The sequence below is a fragment of the Phaethon aethereus genome (assembly GCF_964289735.1).
Source record: "Phaethon aethereus genome assembly, chromosome: 4".
Taxonomy (NCBI): domain Eukaryota; kingdom Metazoa; phylum Chordata; class Aves; order Phaethontiformes; family Phaethontidae; genus Phaethon; species Phaethon aethereus.
Genome location: NC_138578.1, coordinates 67,771,833 through 67,793,215, shown reverse-complemented (window position 1 = coordinate 67,793,215; position 21,383 = coordinate 67,771,833).

Sequence of the window (21,383 nt, the reverse complement as noted above, 5' to 3'; positions counted from 1 at the left end):
ACTCAGTGATTAGATAATGAAAAACAGAGCAACTACCTATAACCTGAAAAAATACAAACTTATATCCCCCCTCCAAGATTAGGGCTAGAACTAGGCATTATTGAATGAGATCTACTATTTCTAAATCCTGGCAGACTCAGTCCCCAGAAGGTATTACATCAGTTCCTTCATTGCAGAAAATACTAATTTTGTTAAATAATTGTACTTTTTATGTGAAACATATTCTGATAAACTTATTTACTTATACATTCAACATGTTTAAATTAACTGATTTTTTAAATTCACAGTACCATTTTATATCTATTAGCTGATTTTCAATCGCCTCCAAAAGATGTTCAAAATATAAATCACTAGAATAGTAAAACATTCAATGCTTGAATTTACTTCAGATAATAATCTGAATATATGCTTCTTCCTTTATGAATACCTTAAATAACGTGTATAGGCATAACCAGCAAATGTTTATTTTATCATAAAGGCAATATTTTGCAGCAAATCAACACTCAACGGCAACTTCAACTTTCAAAATACAAATTCATTGGCCATCAACTGACACAAACTAACTCTTCTTTCAGAAAACAGCAGAGAAGTGGTGGGGGAAAAAGCCTCTTAAAAGTCTATTATTTAAAACAAGTTTTTCTTGCTTCAGGCTTTAAATCAGTAATAAAAATGGTTATTTAAATTACTTTCATGTCAATCCATCCACCATGATCTGCAGAGAGCTATTTAAGAAGACAAAGAGACAGACTAAAGAATATCTTCACTTGTGTTACTGTCAAACCTGATATGGTTCATATTTATCATGTTATACTAATATTTCTTAAAACTCATATTTTTGCTGCATTGAATATTTCAATGGGGAGAGAGAGATACATTACTATAAACACAGAGGATTGTTTATTTTCCAGAATAAAGGAAAAAACTTACGTTGAGGAGAAGACATATGACTAAGAGGCTCCATTGTAATAAAAAGATATAACAGCAACAATTGACAACCAGCAGAAGCACAACAAATATATGATTACCTCTGACTTCTCTAATACAGGCAGCAAGACAGAAAATAACATGAAAGAACAAATATATTCTGTAAATCGATTAAAAAACCCACCAGTACCATGTATTTTGTACTGTATAAAAATAAAAACTACTCAGGTAAAAAACACAAAAAAGGAACTAATAGGATGTCTGTAGAAATAATTTCCAGTGAGATCAAGAATTTGGAAACTGTTCAGAAGGCACTTTGAGGCTCAGAATGAGATGTGCACTGCTACTGCCTTCTGTCATTCTCTCCACCCTTGCCCCATCCTTTAAATTCCCTCCCCTAAAGGGACATTAGAGGATTTTACGGAATATCTATTGGACAGGTTCATGCCTGTCTTACTAATTGGAACTACCTAGCAGGTACAATACACCCTGCAAAAAACTGCGAGCCAAGATTAAGAACTATGTTTGCCTACAAGTGGATGCTCATGCTTGACCAAATTAACAAGAGGACACGTAACCTCTGCTTTCCTCTGGAGCACAAGTGGACATAAACAGAGACTTCCCAGTGACAGAGAGGAGAAACTACTCTTGTACTCTTGGGTACCTGTGATAGGGTTGTTACTGTTAAAAAGACTAACAAATAAATGAACCAACCTTAGTTAATGTAGAGATAGGGTTGCTCCAGAGGACTTCCTGGCAACATTATTACCAATGAAAAACCAAGTAAAATCACTGTTCAACTATTGCCAAAAATCATTCATGTCACCATCCAGGCTTCAAAATCCCAGATGTTTACCCAGGCTAGCTCTGTATCAGGAACTTCCTTATCCTTTCAAAACACATTTGCCAGCAGCACAGAGTTCAGTCAGATCACAGAGTTGTAGGTCTGTTCTTCTGCCCCCAAAGAATAATGTGGAACGTCATTAATAACAGGCCAGGGCCATCAGCAATATGTGGATAGCACTTATTATGGTGCACTATTGAAAAAAATTATAATTGCAAAAAATAGCCATGTAGCAACGCCTACAGAAATCAGCGATTAATCTTAAATTTGCGCATGCAAATAACCATACATTGTAGGGCAGACACAAAAAGCAGTTCATTCTTTAAAAAAAAAAAAAAGCTAGTATATTCTGATTTTATGATAGCTGGGTGAGAGGTGACAACAGTGTGAGAACTATTTGGTCTGAAGTCTCAGCTGAAGATTTTTTCTATTTTTAGCAACAGTAACAATAGCAAGTGGATGAAGAACTGCAGGTTTTGCATCACGCCACAGAACAAGCTTGCCACACCGTTCTATGAATTGCTTAGTCTTCCTTTCATCTGCTCACGCCTTTCCACATGAATTAGCCCACCTGTATGTATTAACCCAATTCCACCTTAAAGGTTTTATTTTCAAATAAAAATATGTATTTCTAAGCGCTAATATATAGAGAATAGGATAAAAGTGTAATTTATCACATCAGAGTACCTAAATAGGTAGTTGGGCTGTAAGTTTGTAAAGCTGGCTAAATACATCAATTTATTTTGACATATCCATTTCTTTACAACAAATGAAAGGAATAGTTCCTACCTTACATGGCTTATGATTCAGTATTTAGACATCTCCAAGACTCACAATAATAGATACACATACAAAGAAGGATCAGCTCAGAGAAAGCTGGTACATTTGAGGAAGGTACATGCTTCTGAAAAGCAGCAGACATGAAGCAAAAAAAAAGAAACAGAAGGAATCCCAAAGGTACTGTTAAAACTCACATGCCTGAAAACAAAATAGCAATGCCTAATCTGCGTGTGAAGCTTGGAAATTAAATTCCAGGACAATGGATGGAAATTAGGGTGAAAATTAGGAGATGGATGGAAGAACCCTTTCAAACCAGAGCAACAACTACCTTGCCTCTCTGGCCACTGCAATCTAAGCAAGTATCCCAGGGAGCAAGGCAGAGTGCTGCAGTCGGATTACCATGCCCAAAAACCTTTGCACGGCTACTCATCACCACCACACCATACTAGGACATGTGCATTAAGGGGCTGGCAAGGAGGTGTGTATTGTACCCTCTGCTTTTTCACTTGAAATAAACTCAAGTTCCATTTCAGAGACCCAAGCTCTTCTCAACTGACGTATAAAATCTGCTGCTAAGATGGGAGATTCTGTCGATAATCAAATTAGACATGACTAGGGGGAGGGACGTTTCCTTCTGCTATACTCAGATTTGCCAAATTTAGGTATATTTGTGACATTTTAGACAGTAAGAGCCATCCATCAGCATCTCTGTCACTAGCTTTAGGTTTGCAAAAATGGAAACAAGATGTTGCCTCAGAATGCAGCTTTGCAAAATTCTGCAGATTAAAAAACATCTCACTACAAATTCAAGTTTCTGTATGCAACTAGAAGCTACCACTGTAACATGATAAGCAAGATAGGTGCTACATTAAATGACTATATGAATGGTCATTTAATAAAATGTTAATAGTAGGATCCTGAACTTACTGAGATTAACTTTCCTATTATTTACACAGAACATCGTTAGGCTATCAAAACATACCACACTGTAGCCCAGAAAAACAGGCAGTGTGCTGGGGGGTGGAAGGAATCAGCATTCTGGTGCGGTAATAAAGGTTTCTTTCTCCAATGATAATCAGCTCTGCATAATTAAAATAGCTCAGACTGCTGAACTAATTTTCAGACTGGAGGTTTCTTCCTGTAGCAACACTTACACACAAAGTTTCTGCTGCGGCTGAATTTAATCGTGAGTCTAATTACAATTTTAATGAATATCTTCGACACTGCATGTAAACTTGTACTTCACAGTCTTGCTACCAGAGCATTTTTAGAAGCTTTCTGCGTTTAATATAAAGGATTGTTCTGAGAGAGATGCTCATGGTAAAGCAGTATTTTTTAAAAGAAAGCTTAAACTATATTTGGCCAAATTGAAATAATGTTTAAAGTTGGTTTAAAATAACTTTAAGTTTTAATACGTATATTTCAGAATATTTTTACTATACATTTAATTAGGAATGAGTATTTTGTCTATTTCTAATGAAGTTCTAACTTCAACATGGTCCAAACTGTATCTGTTGAGTTTCCCTTCCTTCCTTTTACTCTCATTTGCAAATACTTAAAGCTTACTTGTAGATTTTCTCACCAGAGGGCAAAAACCAATACAGGAAATTCTCTGTTCACAGGAGAGAATCCAGATTTAATAGTCAAGGCCTAAAACTCACACCAATAAAATACCAGTTCTATCTGAATTGCCTGATTTTTTATGTAATTCTAGTGCAGTGAACTTAAAATTCTGTAGTTTATTTTATGCTTCCCTCAAGTTTGCCATGGCCAGACTGATGTACCATTTACATTACAGCAGCACAGGTTTCTGGTAAAATAAAAGTGGCCTGGTAATCTGGCAGTTTGCAGATTATGTTTCTAGGTCCTAGGCAGATGTGATAGGTTCAAGATGACAGGATATGAGCATTCTGTAGCAGTTATTGATGTATCCATCAGTACTGAAACCACCAATACAGAATAAGCATTTTTATGTTCCAGAGTTAACCTTTAGTTAAGGTTTCTATGAGGAAGCCTGTTCAGATGTGCTGAAGGCTTCCACGGTTGAATTTCTTTCCTCTCCCCATTCCACCTATATATTGCAATTGAGAAAATGTCCTTCTTATTTGCTTTAGAATTTAAATCTAGTAGGAACACCTACTGAGTCCTATCCCTGCTTCTATATAGTAACAGTATATAGTCACTTTCATAAATTTATAAAACTTGCTGTTGAAACCAGTTAGTTTCTTGTCATACTAGTCCTACTGGGAGGCTGTTCTAGAATCCCACTGATTCACTGGTTGGAATCCCCCTTGAACGTTGCCTGTTAAGTTTCTGTGCAGGAGGATTTCTCCTCCAGACTGCGTCTCGTTGTCCCCTGCTGTGATGCTGCCAAGTTCTGCATTCACAGTTGAACACAGAGGCTTCTCTCTCCAGCTCCAGGAACCTCCTGCACCAGAAAATACCACTTAGACCTCCAACCAGCTGTGTCTCACATGTGGCCCTAGAAATAGGCTGCAACATTCTGAACCAGATGGGGTGCTGTGTTCAAATGAGTCTCATGAGAAATGTGGCTTTTCCCAGCTGCAACTGTGACTCCAGACCACAGCTCCTCCCACCATGCTCGGGGTATCAACTAAGTTGAGAGATCTGCTATTTAATATTAATGAGAAAAGGATTCAGAACCCTGAAAGGGGTATATTTCACAGCAGATTTTAAAAGTGGCTCAGAACAAAAGCATTTTTCATTATTTGTTTTTCTTTTCCATGCTTCAGTTCAAATGCCCATCTATAAACACACGAAGGTTTGCTCTTGTGGTTTTTTTTTCTATGACTTGCATTTAGTTTCATGAAGAGAATAATAAAAAGTTGCTTTTTAAAATTTAATGTATTCAGAAGCAGTAGAACTCTTGAACCTGTGCATTTCGTGGATAAATTCAGCCATGTTTTACTAGAAATGTGAATGCTAGAAGAAAAGTTGGGTTTTGATTTATATTTCTTTACTCTGGAAAGCAACACCTCAGTATTGGGTCATGTATATCTTCATCTGTGCTGTAAAGATAAGGGACAAGAAAGGGGAAGATTTTGTTTTTCTATGAATCTTTTACTTCTAAATATGACCTATCAGATAAATATCTCCAACCTAAGAGGTAATACAGGTAATAATCATTTGCCCTGCTCTCAGTGTGGAGGCCATTTCTCTGCTTGATTAAGTACCAGTATAAAAACACTGTCTAGAGTTTAAAAAAGAAAAAAACAACAGATAAAAAAGAGCTCAAAACCAAGAAAACAAAAGCTTCCCAGGAATCTGCCAGTGTTAACCATACTTATGCTTGTAACAGTCCAGAGATACTCAATGAAGAGGTGATGCTGCAGTGGGATGCACAGCCATATAAACAGCAGTCAGTCAGGCAGTTTGTTGTACCTACAGTCCCATGCTGTGTAACGCAGAAGCAGCTGTAACCAAAAAACTGGATGATGTAGGTCCGTAGGTGTGATTTCAAGGTTAGTCTAAACTGACCTAACTGCAAACCAGTGCAGAAAGGTGCAATTGTATCCCCCTTGTCCCTCCCCAGATGCATGTTGCCACCTCTTCCTTCTGCCTATTCATGCAGACAATCTCCCTCACCTAACAGGAAAATGTAAACTTCTTAGTTATCTTTCAGTTAGACTGGCAAGCAGGTCTGGCCAACTGGGTGGCTGTACGCTGGTAATACAGCAGGATGGCTGCAGGACCATACAGCCCGGCATCTGGGATAAGGACAAAGACATCTCTGAAGGTGGCAATTTCTTGCAGTTAGATCTGCTCAAACTGCTGTGATACCCTGTACTATGCCCAGAAACTTGACTTTGATTTCAGGCTAGCAACTGATGCAATAATGACATTTTTGGTTTTTTAAACTATGCACACAGTGGAAGAATGAAGTAACTAAAAGCATGATGAGAGCTGGAAATAAATACCTACAAAAAGGAAAAACATAAGGAAGTTTACACAGCACTTCAGATGTACTTGCAAAGAATAGGGGCCAAAAAATAAGAAGATATATGGGAGGTAGTCTGATTTTTCACATAGCACAGGCTGATTCAGAGCATAAATGTTTAATAGTTTTCAGCTATCTTAGACATAGAAGTCTAACTATGAAACCATACCAGAAATTCGAGGAGCACTGCATTCCTTGTAAAAATGAAACACATGAAGTATGTGCTTTTAATCAGAGCACAGAAAAATGTGAAATTACAGAGGGGGTTGTGATCTATCTCAGCCAATTTTGCAAGTCTAACTAGGACCAGATATGAGATAAGATTGTAATTGAGATTTGGAAGAAAAACTTAGTGTTCACTGCAAAACACAGAATTAACCCTGAACTATGCAATTAGAATCTGCAACATAACCGTAGTTGTCCAATACATAATGAAGATTATGGGATTATGAAAGGTAAGAAATTCTCTGACACTGAAATCACGATTAAGGATACACAACAGAAGAAAGATGTCATGAAAATGATTAGGGGGGAGTTTCAAAATTTGTACCCATTATGGCAATTAATGTACGCTGCAACAACAGAAAGAGGTAAGAAATTAAATTAAATAAATGAAATTGATTTTATCACTTCACAGTAGTTCTCAAGTTCCAGCAAAATCAGCTGCTTACAAGAAAACATCACCTCTGCCAGCTCAATGCTCCAATACAGGTGAATAGTCTATAACCTGATTTTAATCAAGCAGGACATTCCCACATATCAGCGCAGTCCATGCACCAGGGAGTAGTTAGCAACAGGTGATAGAACATAAATGGGTGAAAAATTCAACTTACAGGAAGGACTGTTCCCTTGGGGCGGGGAACTGAACACTAAGCACATGGGTGAAAAAGAAACTGCAATAACACTAGTGAAAAGGAAGTAATTGTTAGCATGTTAAAAACTCATCCTACATTCAGTCTTGTCAAGCAGATAGGTGAAAATGACTAAAGAAGGGTCTGAATCAATCTTCTGGGGACTAAGTTCACCCCAGAAAACAAATCATGGCTAATTCCATCACCTGTAGAAATGTTGCTCTTACCTTATGACAGAAGCCAAAAGAGGAGCCCAAGAGACACTGTTCTGGGCGTACAAGAGAGAAACAGATAATGGAGTGAGTGTACACACTGTGCATTGTTTTAAAAATAGAAGAAATAAAAGAGAGAGATCAAGATCATACTTTATTTGCAGCTAAGTTACATAGCAAGGAGCAGGTGTGTAAGAAGGGAACATTTTTACCACCTGCTGAAGAAGAAGTACTGGTAGAAGGGAAGGAATATGATGTATTTCAAATATTTTTCATGTATGATGTGAGAGGTTGTCATATTAAGTAACATGAAAAGAAAAGCTCATATCCATGTATAACCCAACCATTTTTTCATACTCATACATAAATTCCTGTCAATACCCAGTTATATCTGAAAACACAGGAGCCTGATCACATAAAAGATACATAGGTTTATTTAGATTATCTTTTAATCTGGGGAAAAACAAAAGAAGAGCATAACTGGAAACTCTAGGCAAGTGTTTGCAGAGCTACAACTAAGACAAAGCCAAATGACAGAAATATAAATCCCATATAACTAAAATTGTTAACAAATAGGTAAAGCATTAACTTAGCAAAGCACATAAGCAAAGAACTTAGCAATTCACATAAGGTGAATAATTCATAGGGAAAACTGTTTTATGTAACACTTTTAAAGGTTGGGATAAAAATTCTGACACTTCCTTTTGTTTCTTCCGAGTCCCCTTGCTAGAGTTTGCTGGAAGGTATTGTGGAATATGGCTGATTCTGGCTCAGGTTTTTGGGATGGATCACTGGAGGTTTTCTAAATTGGTCAGCAGTAGATTTTGCCAGCACTCATCTCAAACTTCCCTAGCTTTCTCCAGGGTGCAGAGTAAGCTGGATCAGGTTTCATGTTTAAATTAATTTGGAATTGCTTTTTCCAAAAGTGACTGGAGTTTGCAAGTTTTTCTGCTTTCCTTTGCTGGAGATGAAATATTACATTCTGCTGCTATACTTTTCAGAGTCAGGGTCTCCAGCATTTTATCCAACCAATATGACCAGATCCTTCTTACCTTCTACCACAATTCATTTGTGTTCCATTCTAAATTTTTCTTAACCAAGTACAGTTCTATTCCTGTCAGATTTACCCAGTTCTGAGATCCCATCTGCTTGGCTATATATTTTTTAACAGATTCTGTTTGCTATATGCTGACCTAGTTCAAAGTTACATTTGCTCATTGACTGTTCTGTACTCCACCTTCTCCCATGTTTATTTCACCAGAAAATTGTATAGGTTTGCAGTTAGGTTTTTCACCTAGGGCATTTTTATAGATTAGAAACAGTACAAATTCAAGTATTGATCCCTGGGGACCCCATTTAATACTTTACCCAAATTGAAATAGCTCCATTTACAATCACTTTTTATTCCATATGTGTAACCACTGAGCTATTCATCCAATTTCATATTACTGCATATCTTGAATCCTTGAAGCTCTTTACTGTGGGCAGTCTTGTGACAATGCTTGCTGCTTAAATACACCACATAATACCCCTGCAGTGTACATCTGAAGTACACTATGAATACAAGTCTAACATTACACATGTTGGGCCATCTAATGATTTTCCTTTTGCTTATGCCTGTTTTGTTTATCAGAAAAGGAAATTATTTTGTTCTTGCAATGGCAACTCTGTTGTTCTTACACACAGGAAAAATGCAGTGATCAAGATTGACTGCTATTCTTTCTATCATGTGGGTTTGATTGCTCCAGTTAGTAGACCCAAAAGTGTCATCATAACAAAATGCCTCACAGACAGATCTTAAGCTCCTCCTGAGCTGAATCTCCTTTTTGAAAGCTCTACCATTCCCTATGAAACTGAGAATTTATACTGGGCATTAACACAGAGCCCACATTGAGCAAGCAGACCTTGTACCATATAAAGGCTCCAAAACTCCACAACGATTCCTGTGCAAGCTTAACCAGAGACAGGCTAATCTAGCAATGAGAAGAAAAATTCCAAACCTAGCAAAAATTTCCATGCTGACTGGAGGGGTGGAAGGGAATTTATGACAAGTCAAGCAGAGAAGTAGGTCTGATGCACAAAGTTAGCGTAGTTCCGCTCTCTAAACCAAGCTCCCAGAGGTTGACAATTTCCTCATTGGAGGGGAGACTGTACAAGACAGCAGAAGCAGCTCAGCATTTTAAGGTTCTCTTCCCACCCTTATCTGGTTCTTGCTGAGAACAAAAAGTCCTTTCTCCTGCCCTCTCTAACACTAGGCTTTGTGGAGAAGCTGTGGTTCCTAACCAATTCTTTAAGGCTTTTCAAGGAATCGGAGAAACCCAGTGTCTGAAGGAAAAGCAATGATGACACTAAAAGCAGCAATGCTGAAACAGAGAAATTCATGCACTGGAGAGGGGACTGTAAGAACTTCTGGATCTAGAGATGGAACTGATATGGAATCTACATTGTTTGTCCATAATAAGAAAAGCTTCAGTCCTCTCAAAATGGGCACTAGGATTGATGACAGGCAGATGTCAATTCTGTGGCAATGATCAGCAGGTTGGGAGAGGCACAGAGTTAATTATAATTTTGGAAGCCTCACACCACCAGGCAGACCAAAACAGCTGATAACCCTGTCAGACCAACATTTTGGAGCTAGACAGGAATATTCAAAATCAAAAGGCCCACCAAAATAAGACAATACATCTAAACATTTGAGGCACATGCATATAAATTCAAATTCTCATATATAAATGCACATACATACACACATACCAGTTAATCTCATAGATCTTTGGAGATCTGCCTCAAGATTTTTGATTTTTGGATTTGGCTATCCTGCAATTCTAATGGGATTGTTACATGCATGTGAAGTTACTTGTTACCCTGCTAAGGGACTGGCTGTAGAGTTCAGTGGAACTAGATAGGACCTCCTTTTCCTCCTAAACACAACCCAGTTAGAAGCTTGGTCATATTATTTTAAATGTGGTATTAGATCATTATGTAATATTTTTTCTGTCTTTATCTGATATCCATCTGATGCATATCACCCATCACCATTTCCAAATTCTTCTGTTCACAGCTGAGAGGACAACTGGACTTGAACTATTGCATCAGCCTATCTTGCCCATTTGGTATCTTTTCAAATAAAACACCTTTGCATTTTTTCCATGCTACTGCCCACACCTTGGAGCAGTGCTCTTAAGCATCTGCAAAATTGCCTCATTATCCTCCTTTGAACCTTCTTTGCATCAAAGCTTGTGTTTAGGTGAGGAGGAGGGGACAAAAGGAGATAAGAGCAGGTCCAATGCATGTTACATTCTGCAGAGCTGCAGCAGAGGCCTGAGGTTACAAGTAAAGAATAATTGTGCTGCTGTTCAGCAAGTTGAAGGATTATTTTTCCCAGCATCCATGAAATAATTCTACATTAAGTTTAGCTATAAAGTCATGACACTGGAGAAAGGACTTGGCTCTAAGCCAAATGTTTTTCGTATTCTGTTTCACTTTCCTGGTATAAAATATTTAAGAAAACATAATTCTGCTTAAAATAATTCTATAAAAAAGTCATCACATTCTTGTCTTTTTTATATGTATCAGAGTCAGACATTTCAAAATTATTTCATCCAGCATAAGGCTTCAGCCTCCCTTATGTTGTAAGTGATCAGTACTTGCAAATGCCCACAGAATTTATTCTGAAAGGCAAGCCCAATAAAAAAAATAAAACTTCTTAATGCATTAAAAACCCTCTTCCTCTGATCTGAGTGTTTGTATTGTCACCAGCCATTGGAGAATGTGAATGTTTCTACATAGAACAGATTAGTGCTAATGAAGTCTCTGGTAAACCGTGTGGAATTTCTGGCCCTTCTGTCTGTTGAGGCTGTGGAAAAGCTCTGCTCTTTCTGAGATTTGAGAAAATTATGGTTATTTAAGAAGTGTGAATGTTTGGTGTTGTGAGTGACATTCTAGTTTTGATGGAAAGACTTTATCAGATTGAGAGGTTTTAAAGTCTTCCTTCAAGATGGTCAGACTTTCAGTTCACCTAATCTCCTCTGGAAGTTCATTCCACAGCCAAGACCTTTTGGCCAAGCCTTTATATGTGTTTCTGCATTGGGTTTGTGATGCTTAAAAAAAAAAAAAAGAGAGAGAGAGGAAGACACTATAATTCTGACTCTCTAGACTCTCTATAAAGTAAAAAATGGTTTAGCTAAGAACAAAATATTGTAAGTTTTATCATTCAGACTTTTTTTTCTTAACCAATAGAATTTATTTCATTTATTGAACTACTTCATTTGACTTTTTAAAAAAGTTTTTATATAATCTGATTTCTATTTAACCTAAGTTTTGGCCTAAATAATAAATGCATCCTGAATAGTTAGGCACATTAGATCCTTCCTTTCAATCTGGTATTTCTGAAACATGGTGGCAAGAAACCAACTTATGTTCATGTCTGAAAAAGATCCTTAATGCTGCTGTCCCGAATACGTAGCTGTGGAGGATGCCCCCAATGAGGAAGTTTTCCCTTCAGTAGCAGTCACAATGTTTGGGCCTTTCCCAAAAGTGGTACTACAAATTCTACCATATGGCTGCCCAGCTGGGCAAAGTCTGTGAAATACAAAGTCACAGAGTGGGTTTTGGGTTGGTTTTGTTTGTTTGTTTTTTCCTTGGTTTTTTTTGCTGCATCGCCAAGGAGGCTTATCGATTTTCCACAGGCTGGCTCCAGCAGAGACTGTTTTCTTCTGCTCAATCTATTTTAGGGAGGTCAGTGAAGCCACCTGATGTCTGATATAAACAGGGAAGGAGAAAGAAATTTGAAGAGGCTGTTAGGCCAAGTACTTCCTTCTGTAGCAGCGTGCACAGGAATGAAAAGGATTCAGAGATCACTCATGTCCTGATGTCACTAGGCACCAGTAATGTCTCCTTTTTATGAAGTGAATTAAGAAGTCAATATATGTAGCAGCTGAACTTAATAGAACAAGAGTTTCCTATTGGTTTCCAAGAAGAAGGGTGAACAAAGTCAGCTATCCCTCCGAAAAAGGTCACAAAGACATTCCTTCAGTCCCACATAGGTTACTGAAAAATCAAGTACTCTATTACGTGGGAAAAAGACAAGGAAGCAGATTACTGCAGGAAAGTGAATAATTTCCTGACACAGAGTGCTCTCCTGGTCATCTTCCTTCACATTTGCCTCTGAGAACTTGCCAAGTTCCGCCAGCAAAAAGCCGTCCTGCACAGCCCCCAGGTATAGCCCTCTGATGCTGCAAGGCCAGAATGCCTACATCCATTCAGAGAGACTGGTCTTGTGGCGGTCGTCTTTGTTAAGGTTCTGGTTCTCATTTTTAGGACTGTTCGAAAAAAAATAAAAACCCGCTTCATTTTTTGACAGTAATTAACCTTTTGGAGAATAATCATGCTGCATTTCAGAAGGTCAACAGTTAAAGGGTGAATGCTTTGGCTTCAGCTCACCAGACAACACACACTCCCATTAAGACCACAGTGTGTTGAGTCAAGTCTTGGGTCAGTTTTAGTGGTTTTCAAATGCAATTCACTTTGCTGCAGCAAACTGTAGCTTTTTTTTAAATTTTAGTACAATACTTCATGACCAGAATACATTACAGGGTCAAGCACATAAACATTTTTGTGTATGCCAAGGCATATTGCAACGTTATCATTTGCTGAGACCATCTATTAGCATTTCTCATTTGGTCTAGTAAGGCAAACTGGCAGCGACACTATTCACCCCATGAATGTAAATGGGTGCTCAAGCTACAGTTGGGAATGTGTAGCTCATGACATCATGTAAACTACAGTAGCTTTGACTTTAAGGTAAAAACTAAAGATGTATCTCTGTACTGGAATTTCATAAAGAATTACAAATATTTTTTGGAATTACAAAAATTACAAAATTAAAAAAATATATATTTTTCTGTTTTGACAGTTTTTAGCTCCTGTTTTTACAGGACAAATGCACCCAGCATTACTAAATACTACAAACATACCAACCTTACTTTTACTTCTGCCTTTTTATTTTAGTTTCTCTTTAGCTTTTCTTCTCTTTTAGACAGAAGTAAACTATGAATTCTGCTACTTTGGGATTTTTTTACAGTGCCTTTCCTTGCTCTGTTTTAAACATGTTGGGAGTCACAACAGCTATTCACTGAATCTGTTCCTTGCATTTTACAGACAACAGCTGAACTGTTGACTGAGTACTGAGGTTTTTTTACTGAGGACACTGGAGCTTCCTTAATAAATGAAGCTTTACCTCTCCAGATCAATTACTTGGACATTTTTTTTCAACGTGGTTAAATGCTAGACAATCATTTCCAGCCAGAGTCTATTCTATTTGTGTCCAGAAAGGAGACAGTCCCTTTTCTGGTGTTAACCACCATAACGTCACTCCCTAGATTTATTCTTTTGAATCTTAGTTAAACTGAGATTTATCTCTTCTAGTTCTTGATCATCGATTATTAACTCCACACTTACCTTGACTCAATCCCATTTATTTCAAAGGCATTATCTCCACAGAAAGGCAAAACTTATGAAGTATAAGGGATCTGTGAGATAGTGACTTAGCAGTAAGGTTATTAGTAGCCTTAGCACTGACAGTTCTGTTTTCTGTATTATTTTGGATTTTTATGATTTTCTTTTTTCCATTCCATTTTAGCCCTTTAATCACTCTTCAGCCATGGAACGTTTTCTTCTTTTAAGATTTGCTGGATAGAGTAGCTTTGGAAGAAAATTTTTTATTAGCATTTCACAGCAATTTTGTTTTATCTTTAGTTTATAGTTCAGTATAAATTAATCCTTGGTTAAGTCACCGTGTGGCTCCATGGGGCATTTTGACATGCCTTTGACCATGGTTCAAAATTACCATCCATTTCCCTTCTCTCTCCCTTGGTTTATCTCTGTGTGCCACATGTTAGATAAAAAAAGTTTTTTTCAAGACAAAGTCCATATCTGTGCCAAGAAGAACAGGGTCCCAGGCACCGGAAACATTTACAGATGTTACACTATATTCCAGGTAGTTCTGTGTGGGAACCTTTTGAAATTAGCCGGTTACATTTTATTACTATTTGATGGATATTCTTGTCTTCTTGCAATAAATTCTTTAGCACAATGATTTTATATATAACATTCGTTATTCAGCAGGACTTAGCAGCAAAATATTGTTCGAATCTTTTAAATTTCAAACTGCATAATAGGCCTTCAAGATGAAAATCATTCAGCAGTGACTAGTTTCTGAATTACTTACTCAAGTTAACCATATAAGTAACAAATTCTGTCTCCATAGCACCACATGCAGACTTGTCTCCATGATGAAGATTATTTTAGTGGTGGAAAAAATGAACATAGACTTAGATTCAGATTTTCATATTTCCTAAGTTTTCTTTCAGTTTTAGAAGGGAAAAAAACCCAGAGAGTTATATTTTCTCAGATTTTCTTCTGTAGTCCAAACAAGCAAGTGTCTTGAAAGTCCAATATGTTGCAGAATTTTCTGTTTCTCTGTTCATAAGAAAAGAGTAGGTATTCATTGAAACTACATTGGATTTTACTTAATTTCCATCCACTGTGTGAGGGAGTTGTATTTGGCCTTCTAGAATAATGGTGAAAAGCACTTAAAGCAGAGGTCCATCTAGTCCTGGCAGTACTCTGACTGTAGCCCACAGAATGAAAATATGTAGTGTTGCTTTCCCAGGATACTCTTGAGCCTCCATGTATTTGCTACTGAGAGACGTGAATTGATTCAGTACCTGAATCGTACCTGAATTTGTACCTGAATTGATTCTGGATTTGGGTGTGTTTTGCCATTGTTTTGTCCAGTCACTACTTAAAACCATTAAGTACACATTTCTTTATATGTATATTATGTATATTATGTATTTTATATATATATAAAAATGCATTATATATATAATACCTAATATACACATGCATATATACACACACAACATACAGATATGAAGATCTGAGGCAAGGCATTCCACAGATACAATGCATCACTTTTACTTCAGTTTTAATGTGCTCCATAAAATGAAGAATCAAAGCTTGTTGGTTTCCTTAAGATCACTCTGGATTCCTTAAAAGTCAAATGTCAGTTTGAGTTATTTGTAAGTTTCCTTTAGAAAAATATTTTTAAAGTTAAAAAATTTTAATATTCTAATAATATGGTGATCAAGACAAATACTGAGAGGCTATACAGAATAACTACTCAGCCATTATTTTGTAAGAACACTCTAAAACTTCTTTCAGCTAATAGAAGTAACCCTATGTTGAGCATATAAGCACCTTAGCTCTACACAACATTGTATCAATGGTTGTGAAAGTTCTAGCTGCAAACCTGTAACCTTAAAGTAGCAGTAAAATCTGATAAATGAATGCACAGGGTGCTTCACCAAGAAGTAGATTTCATCCCCAAGCGTGAAAGTGATGTCTGAGGGCAACTTTACTATAAATGAGAAGGCAGGAGAAGGAAAAAGCATTGAAGCTGATCTTGCCTTTGAGCTATGCTGACCACTGGATCAATAGCTATCATTAGTAGAGGTCTCTTAAAGGAAGCTAGATGCCACAGTGCTGACATTTAACCTGTGTCAGGTGGCACCATGTGCACAGGCAGAGAACTTCAAGTTTAGAATTGGAAGAGACAGAAAATGAAAGGAGATTCCTAAGCTAAACAGCAATTCTTCCTTGGAATTTTGGGTAGTTGTTGAGTTCTTATAGAAAAGTAACCTCTTGTTACAACAAACTGGTGAAGCTACAGCTAATTTTAATACTAAATTTTAGATGTTTCAGCTTGTTACATGTACTTGGGATCACTGGAACAGAGAAAACAGTGCACATCTGCATAAACCTCATTAGCAGTTGAGGCATGTCATACTCATTTGATTAATCTTAAATTGCCATTTAATCTCATTTCAGGTCAAACAGGTTGTCATTTCAACTAATTTATCTAAAATCGAATAATGACCTTACCAAGCTTGGTAAATGCACTGCTTGTGTTGTTTGTATTGCCTGCCTCTGACAACAGTCTGTATTTTTAATATTGTAGGATGATCATAAAACACTGAATATGCATACACATAGATAGCATACACATGTCCCTAGAATTAATAACGAGATCCAAAAAATTTTCAAAACTATATCTGCATATAGATACAAAATGCTTTTGTCTCCAAACATGCCAAAGAAGTAAAACCAGACTGTAGCAGAATGCTAGATGACTTCACATACAACAGCACTGTCTAGAAAACCCTCTGGAGAAATGGATTTCTGATAGTTTCATCACTGTGCAATCATAATAATAAAAGATAATCCCCTTACTCCAAGAAAGGTATAGTCTGAATAGACAAGACAAAAGGGAAAGAATAGAATAAGTCACAAAAGAAAAGTGAAATGTCCAGAATTAGATAGGACAGGGTCTGTCAAGTTCTATTCTAATACCACAGTCATCAATATGCAGGTAACACTACACATACAAGCAGTGTACTAACACATATTGTTACTGATTCTTGTTTAAGGACCATCTTCCCCCATCCAAACAATGACATTTAGGAATATCAGACTTAAAAGTGCACAAATACAGAAGACAATAATTTTCACTGTAAGTTCAGCCCTTTTGTTCTAGAAGAATACCAAACAGAAAAAATCTTCTAAATTCTCTCCCAGAATCACCCCCCTTTCAGATAGTGCTCCTTTGCTATATGAGGCATAACATAAAGTGTCTGCTGTGGCCAAAACAATTAAAAAAGCAAACTTTCACTGAAGTCTACAGAGGAAACAGAAGACAGAATAATTTCAAGCAAATTACAGATCTGTGATATCTTCCAATAGGAATGAGGGAGAAAAAGCTTTATATGTATTTTGCAATTTATTTCTGATGAAAAACTAGCCAAGAAGTCTTTGTCTTGAGGAAATGAATATAAATTTCCTCACATATCCGGAAAGTCCATAATCTTGCAAAATTATCTTCATACCATGCTGTGCCTGATGGGAATAGGATAATAGAGTTCTTAATCTCTCTTCAGAGAGAAGGAGATCCTGCACAGTTAGGTCCCTAATCTCTCTTTTGCTCCACCCACATTGGTAGCAACACCATTTAACTTTTCACCTTCTCCTTGGTTTCCATTCTGCATTCACCCAGCAATGACTGACAACCTCATCTTCCGCTTTCAACTCCCTTCTCCTCAGTGCCTTAAAGCCTCACAGAAAACAGGCCCAGAAACTCTTAGTAATCCTGGTAAATCAGTTAGCAATCTCCAAACCCATCTTTTTATTCCAATACAAGGATGGGTTGGCTTTGATCTGTTCTTGGTGAACACTAAGATTTTTCTGAGTGCAACAGCTACAAAGCTGACAGCAATGTCTTCTTGCTCATACAGCTCCTGAAATATTCCTGTTTAGCAGTAAATTGTAAAAGAAAATGATGATACATTATCACAATGTACATTAGCACAACGTACTCCTCATAATCCAGGAGGAAGCAGTCAAGGACATGCTAAGCCACCTGGACACCCACAAGTCTATGGGGCCTGATGGGATCCACCCAAGAGTACTGAGAGAGCTGGCGGAGGAGCTTGCCAAGCCACTCTCCATCGTTTATCAGCAGTCCTGGTTAACAGGGGAGGTCCCAGAAGACTGGAGGCTTGCCAATGTGACGCCCGTCTACAAGAAAGGCCGGAAGGAGGATCCTGGGAACTACAGGCCTGTCAGCCTGACCTCTGTTCCAGGGAAGATTATGGAGCGGTTGGTTTTGAGAGTGCTCACAGGGCATCTGCAGAACAGCCAAAGGATCAGGCCCAGCCAGCATGGGTTCATGAAAGGCAGGTCCTGCTTGACCAACCTGATCTCCTTCTATGACCAGGTGACCCGCCTAGTGGATGAGGGAAAGGCTGTGGACGTTGTCTACCTGGACTTTAGTAAAGCCTTTGACAGCATCTCCCACAGCATTCTCCTGGAGAAACTGGCGGCTCGTGGCTTAGACGGGTTTACTCTTCGCTGGGTGAGGAACTGGCTGGATGGCCGAGCCCAGAGAGTTGTGGTGAATGGCGTTAAATCCGGCTGGCGGCCGGTCACGAGTGGTGTTCCCCAGGGCTCGGTTCTGGGACCGGTCTTGTTCAATATCTTTATAGATGATCTGGATGAGGGAATTGAGTGCTCCCTCAGTAAGTTTGCAGATGACACCAAGCTGAGTGGGAGTGTTGATCTGCTGGAGGGTAGGAGGGCTCTGCAGAGGGATCTGGACAGGCTGGATCGATGGGCAGAGGCCAACTGTATGAGGTTGAATAAGGCCAAGTGCCGGGTCCTGCACTTTGGCCACAACAACCCCATGCAATGCTACAGTCTTGGGGAGGAGTGGCTGGAGAGCAGCCCGGCGGAAAGGGACCTGGGGGTGCTGGTTGACACCCGGCTGAATATGAGCCGGCAGTGTGCCCAGGTGGCCAAGAAGGCCAACAGCGTCCTGGCCTGTATCAGGAATAGTGTGGCCAGCAGGAGTAGGGAAGTGATTGTGCCCCTGTACTCGGCACTGGTGAGGCCGCACCTTGAATACTGTGTTCAGTTTTGGGCCCCTCACTACAAGAAGGATGTTGAGGTGCTGGAACGTGTCCAGAGAAGGGCAACAAAGCTGGTGAGGGGTCTGGAGCACATGTCTTATGAGGAGCGGCTGAGGGAACTGGGGTTGTTTAGTCTGGAGAAGAGGAGGCTGAGGGGAGACCTTATCGCTCTCTACAACTACCTGAAAGGGGTTGTGGCGATGAGGGTGTTGGTCTCTTCTCCCAAGTAACTAGTGATAGGACAAGAGGAAATGGCCTCAAGTTGCGCCAGGGGAGGTTTAGATTGGATATTAGGAAAAATTTCTTCACTGAGAGGGTGGTCAGGCATTGGAACAGGCTGCCCAGGGAGGTGGTGGAGTCGCCATCCCTGGAAGTGTTCAAAAAACGTGTGGATGTGGCGCTTCAGGACATGGTTTAGGGAACATGGTGGTTCTGGATTAATGGTTGGACTTGATGATCTTAAAGGTCCTTTCCAACCTAGTGATTCTGTGATTCTGTGATTCTGTGATTATTGCTTTTTTTTATGCTCTCATCTCCATAGAATTTGTTCATGGTGTAACTTTGTACTTCTGGTGACTCGTAATCAGTTAAGATAAAAAGCAATACAATGTTTGAGAAATAACTGCTGCATCCAGTGAGAGACTACTTTAACACAGTCCTTGCCCTCCCCATTTTCCTTTTCCTCCTTCAGACCCTGCCCATCCCACAGACATTTAATGCTTTGCAACAGAGTTCTCTTTTTGTGCTCAGGTTTATTAGGACACCCACTTGAAAAGAAGGGTCTAACCACACTTTGAGGGGCTCTTTTTTCTTTTTCAGGAACTGCTCTGACATCCCACGCTTTCACAAAACCTTTCTTGTTTCTCAGGCTATATCATTTGTGTTCCCCAACTACTACAAATCCCAGCTCCCAAGAGCCACGCTGAGCTACCACAGTAACTGAGGAGCCTGGGTAGAAGCAGCCAACAACTAACCTTGAACCAAAACCAGGAAAAGATGGAATGGGTGGACAGTGTGTCAGACCTAAGGAAGGAATGACACTCTTTGGCGAGAATGAATATAGACAAAATATATAAATATTTCTTCAGATCAGAAGTAGTCTTTTCCTAAATGGCTTTAAAGTTTTATAGTTTTGATTTTACCAAAAATAAGTTTAGAGTTTGGGGGAATTTTTGCTTCTTGATCCTGAAACCTTTGGGTGTGTTTGTGCAAATCTTTCTGATTAAATAATGAGAAAACAATAACACTAAGTTCCATGACTCCAGGAATTTGAGATAAATATAGTGAGATTCGTATGAAAGCTGCTGGAGCTGACAAAACTGGTAAAGTAAACCCAGCAGCTTGGAGAGAAGTCCACTCAAGAGTAGGTATAATTTATGTGAATGGAACGTTCTGAGAATGTGAGAAATTAATGCCTTTGATTTTTTAAATAAATTGGAAAAAGAGAATGAAGGCAAATTTTCTGTTTAATAATGTTTATCCATAAATAATAGTAACTTCATGGTTGCAGGCTACAAGCAAGGAATGTATATCTTCAGCAAGCTATTTGGAGGCAAGAAGCAGCACCATCTTTCATACTCTTCTCCTACCCCTTCTTTTTCTTTTAAATGCTTTCTTTTGGACACACAGAAGAGATTTTCATTGTGTTGAGAGAAGAGGAAAGCTTCAAAATATAAAAACTAATTTTACTAGAAAGCTAATGACTGCACCATAACCCAGATTTTCTATGGTTATTGCATTAGGGAGAAAGAGTTATGAAACTTCATGCTTTTATACATTTTGTTGAGCTTGCAATCCTGGCTGAAGGAGAGAGCAAATTCTCAGGTGCTAAACATCAAATTGCTTATTGGAACAGCTGCTGCACTGAGCTGAGTAAGCAGGACATGCAAGGAGGGGCTTTTTCTAGGCTAGTCTTTGACCAGCTTCAGTGCTAACACTTACATATTAAAAGGAATATCTTGCAGTTAGAATATTGTTATTGCTATTTGCCTTCCACTAAATGTACAGACACAAGTGTTCTTTTTGCATCTCATGCTGTTGGTTCCACTGTTTCTGTCTCACACTGGTTAGGCTCTGCAATGTGTATTTTGTGTGTCTTATTCTCCAAGCTGTAAAACTGGGGGTTTTTTTGTTAGGATTGTTTTCTGTTTGTTTTTGTTTTGGAGTGGTGGTGTGGTGTTATTGAACAAGTATTTCTTGAAGAGGGGGACTGGAAATACAAATCTTTTCCCTTTTGAAGACCAGTGAAATGCACTGGGGCAGAGTTTGCATTAGGAAACTGCATATTGT